This window comes from Oppia nitens, unplaced genomic scaffold (assembly GCF_028296485.1).
Source record: "Oppia nitens isolate AA-2021 unplaced genomic scaffold, nextdenovo-longstitch-racon4-pilon3 scaffold9_pilon_pilon_pilon, whole genome shotgun sequence".
NCBI lineage: Eukaryota > Metazoa > Arthropoda > Arachnida > Sarcoptiformes > Oppiidae > Oppia > Oppia nitens.
Window position 1 is genome coordinate 3,259,966 of NW_026533253.1, and position 6,000 is coordinate 3,265,965.

A 6,000-nucleotide genomic window follows, 5' to 3' on the forward strand; every position below is an offset into this window, starting at 1 on the left:
CAATTATAAACATATTTTGACCCGCCTAATAAATGAAATTATTAATTATTTTACAGACCAATAATAAACATATTTTGACCCGCCTAATAAATGAATTTATTAATTAAATTTTTACAGACCAATAATAAACATATTTTGACCCGCCTAATAAATGAAATTATTAATTAAATTTTTACAGACCAATAATAAACATATTTTGACCCGCCTAATAAATGAATTTATTAATAAATGCCAAAATTATTAATTAAATTAAATTTTTACAGACWAATAATAAACATATTTTGACCCGCCTAATAAATGAATTTATTAATTAAATTATTTCAGTCCAATAATAATCATATTTTGACCCGCCTAATAAATGAAATTATTAATTAAATTTTTACAGACCAATAATAAACATATTTTGACCCGCCTAATAAATGAAATTATTAATTAAATTTTTACAGACCAATAATAAACATATTTTGACCCGCCTAATAAATGAAATTATTAATTAAATTATTTCAGTCCAATAATAATCATATTTTGACCCGAATAAATAATTTATTAATTAAATTTTTTAATTATAATCATATTTTGACCCGCCTAATAAATGAAATTATTAATTAAATTTTTACAGACCAATAATAAACATATTTTGACCCGCCTAATAAATAAATGAAATTATTAATTATTAATTAAATTTTTACAGACCAATAATAAACATATTTTGACCCGCCTAATAAATTAATTTATTAATTAAATTTTTACAGACCAATAATAAWCATATTTTGACCCGCCTAATAAATGAAATTATTAATTAAATTATTTACAGTCCAATAATAAACATATTTTGACCCGCCTAATAAATGAATTTATTAATTAAATTATTTTGACACGCCAACAATTTTAATAATCATATTTTGACCCGCCTAATAAATAATTTATTAATTATTTTTACAGACCAATAATAAATATTTTGACCCGCCTAATAAATGAAATTATTAATTAAATTTTTACAGTCCAATAATAAACATATTTTGACCCGCCTAATAAAAATTAATTTATTAATTAAATTATTTTAAATTATTTCAGTCCAATAATAATCATATTTTGACCCGCCTAATAAATGAAATTATTAATTAAATTATTACAGACCAATAATAATCATATTTTGACCCGCCTAATAAATGAATTTATTAATTAAATTTTTACAGTCCAATAATAATCATATTTTGACCCGCCTAATAAATGAATTTATTAATTAAATTATTTACAGTCCAATAATAATCATATTTTGACCCGCCTAATAAATGAAATTATTAATTAAATTATTTCATCCAATAATAATCATATTTTGACCCGCCTAATAAATTAATTTATTAATTAAATTTTTACAGCCAATAATAATCATATTTTGACCCGCCTAATAAATGAAATTATTAATAAATGACTAATAATAATTAATATTTTGACCCGCCTAATAAATAAATTAAAATTTATTAATTAAATTATTACAGCCTAATAAATTAATTTATTAATTAAATTTTTATTTTGACCCGCCTAATAAATGAAATTATTAATTAAATTCATATTTACAGACCAATAATAAACATAACCCGCCTAATAAATAATTTATTAATTAAATTTTTCAGCCAATTATAATCATATTTTGACCCGCCTAATAAATGAAATTATTAATTAAATTTTTACAGTCAATAATAAACATATTTTGACCCGCCTAATAAATGAATTTATTAATTAAATTTTTACAGTCCAATTATAATCATATTTTGACCCGCCTAATAAATGAAATTATTAATTAAATTTTTACAGACCAATAATAAACATATTTTGACCCGCCTAATAAATGAATTTATTAATTAAATTAATTAAACCAATTTAACATTCCAATTATAACATATTTTGACCCGCCTAATAAATGAATTTATTAATTAAATTATTTACAGCCAATTAATAATCTTATTTTGACCCTCCTAATAAATGAAATTATTAATTAAATTTTGACAGTCCAATAATAAACATATTTTGACCCGCCTAATAAATAAATTTATTAATTAAATTATTTCAGTCCAATTATAATAATATTTTGACCCGTCTAATAAATGAATTTATTAATTAAATTTTKACAGTCMAATAATAAACATATTTTGACCCGMCTAATAAATKAATTTATTAATTAAATTTTTACAGACAAATAATAAACATATTTTGACCCGCCTAATAAATGAATTTATTAATTATTAATTAAATATTTTACCCGCCTAATAAATGAAATTATTAATTAAATTTTTACAGACCAATAATAAACATATTTTGACCCGCCTAATAAATGAAATTATTAATTAAATTTTTACAGACCAATAATAAACATATTTTGACCCGCCTAATAAATTAATTTATTAATTAAATTTTTACAGACCAATAATAAACATATTTTGACCCGCCTAATAAATGAATTTATTAATTAAATTTTTACAGACCAATAATAAACATATTTTGACCCGCCTAATAAATTAATTTATTAATTAAATTTTTACACGCCAATTATAATCATATTTTGACCCGCCAATAAATAATCATATTTTGACCCGCCTAATAAATGAAATTATTAATTAAATTTTTACAGACCAATAATAATCATATTTTGACCCGCCTAATAAATGAAATTATTAATTAAATTTTTACAGCCAATAATAATCATATTTTGACCCGCCTAATAAATGAATTTTATTAATTAAATTAATTTTTACCAATAATAAACATATTTTGACCCGCCTAATAAATGAATTTATTAATTAAATTATTTCAGTCCAATTATAATCATATTTTGACCCGCCTAATAAATGAAATTATTAATTAAATTTTKACAGACCAATAATAAACATATTTTGACCCGCCTAATAAATTTTACAGCCAATTATTAATTATTTATTAATTAAATTTTCACAATAATAATCATATTTTGACCCGCCTAATAAATGAATTTATTAATTAAATAATTTCATATTTTGACCCGCCTAATAAATGAAATTATTAATTAAATTTTACAGACCAATAATAAACATATTTTGACCCGCCTAATAAATTAATTTATTAATTAAATTTTTATTTTGACCCGCCTAATAAATGCCAATTATAAAATAATATTTTGACCCGCCTAATATTATTAATTAAATTTTTACAGAAATTAAACATATTTTGACCCGCCTAATAAATGAAATTATTAATTAAATTTTTACATATTTTGACCAATAATAAACATATTTTGAATAATAAATTAATTTATTAATTAAATAATAATAAACATATTTTGACCCGCCTAATAAATGAAATTATTAATTAAATTTTTACAGACWAATAATAAACATATTTTGACCCGCCTAATAAATKAATTTATTAATTAAATTTTTACAGACTAATAATAAACATATTTTGACCCGCCTAATAAATGTATTTATTAATTAAATTATTTCAGTCCAYTAATAATCWTATTTTGACCCGCCTAATAAATGTCCAATAATAATTTATTAATTAAATTAAATTTACAGCCAATAATAATCATATTTTGACCCGCCTAATAAATAAATGATAATCAATTTTTATTTAAATTAATTTATTAATTAAATTTTTACACGCCAATAATAATCATATTTTGACCCGCCTAATAAATGAAATTATTAATTAAATTTTACAGACCAATAATAAACATATTTTGACCCGCCTAATAAATTAATTTATTAATTAAATTTTTACAGCCAATAATAATCATATTTTGACCCGCCTAATAAATGAAATTAATAATTTATTAATTAAATTTTTACAGACCAATAATAATCATATTTTGACCCGCCTAATAAATGAAATTATTAATTAAATTATTTCAGCCAATTATAATCATATTTTGACCCGCCTAATAAATGAAATTATTAAATTATTTTTCAGTCCAATTATAATCATATTTTGACCCGCCTAATAAATGAAATTATTAATTAAATTTTTACAGACCAATAATAAACATATTTTGACCCGCCTAATAAATTAATTTATTTTAAATTTTTACCGCCAATTAATAAACATATTTTGACCCGCCTAATAAATGAAATTTATTAATTAAATTTTTACAGACCAATAATAAACATATTTTGACCCGCCTAATAAATTAATTTATTAATTAAATTTTTACACGCCAATAATAATCATATTTTGACCCGCCTAATAAATGAAATTATTAATTAAATTTTTACAGACCAATAATAAACATATTTTGACCCGCCTAATAAATTAATTTATTAATTAAATTTTTCAGCCAATTATAATCATATTTTGACCCGCCTAATAAATGAAATTATTAATTAAATTTTTACAGACCAATAATAAACATATTTTGACCCGCCTAATAAATTAATTTATTAATTAAATTTTTACACGCCAATTATAATCATATTTTGACCCGCCTAATAAATGAAATTATTAATTAAATTTTTACAGACCAATAATAAACATATTTTGACCCGCCTAATAAATGAATTTATTAATTAAATTTTTACAGACCAATAATAAACATATTTTGACCCGCCTAATAAATGAAATTATTAATTAAATTTTTACAGACYAATAATAAACATATTTTGACCCGCCTAATAAATTAATTTATTAATTAAATTTTTACAGKCCAATTATAATCATATTTTGACCCGCCTAATAAATGAAATTATTAATAAATTAATTTATTAATAAATGAATTTATTAAATTATTTCAGTCCAATTATAATTATTTTGACACGCCTAATAAATGAAATTATTAATTAAATTTTTACAGACCAATAATAAACATATTTTGACCCGCCTAATAAATGAATTTATTAATTAAATATTTTGACCCGCTAATAAATGAAAATTAATTAAATAATCATATTTTGACCCGCCTAATAAATGAAAAATTAAATTTAATTAAATTATTTCAGCCAATTATAATCATATTTTGACACGCCTAATAAATGAATTTATTAATTAAATTATTTCAGTMCAATTATAATCATATTTTGACCCGCCTAATAAATGAAATTATTAATTAAATTWTTACAGACCAATAATAAACATATTTTGACCCGCCTAAAAAATTAATTTATTAATTAAATTTTTACACGCCAATTATAATCATATTTTGACCCGCCTAATAAATGAAATTATTGTTTAAATTATTTCAGTACAATTATAATCATATTTTGACACGCCTAATAAATGAATTTATTAATTAAATTATTTCAGTACAATTATAATCATATTTTGACACGCCTAATAAATGAATTTATTAATTAAATTTTTWCAGTCCAATTATAATCATATTTTGACCCGCCTAATATTATTAATTAAAAAGACCAATAATTATTAAAAAATTAATTTATTAAATTTTTACAGTCCAATAATAATCATATTTTGACCCGCCTAATAAATAATTATTAATTAAATTTTACAGTCCAATTATAACCCGCCTAATAAATGAATTTATTAATTAAATTATTTCAGTCCAATAATAATCATATTTTGACCCGCCTAATAATGAATTTATTAATTAAATTTTTTGACCCGCCTAATAAATGAAATTATTAATTAAATTTTTACAGACCAATAATAAACATATTTTGACCCGCCTAATAAATTAATTAATTAAATTTTTACAGACCAATTAATAAACATATTTTGACCCGCCTAATAAATGAAATTATTAATTAAATTTTTACAGACTAATAATAAACATATTTTGACCCGCCTAATAAATTAATTTATTAATTAAAATAAATAATCAATTTTTTATAAATGAAATTAAATTAAATTTTGACAGTCCAATAATAAACATATTTTGACCCGCCTAATAAATTAATTTATTAATTAAATTATTACAGCCAATTATAATCATATTTTGACCCGCCTAATAAATGAAATTATTAATTAAATTTTTACAGACCAATAATAAACATATTTTGACCCGCCTAATAA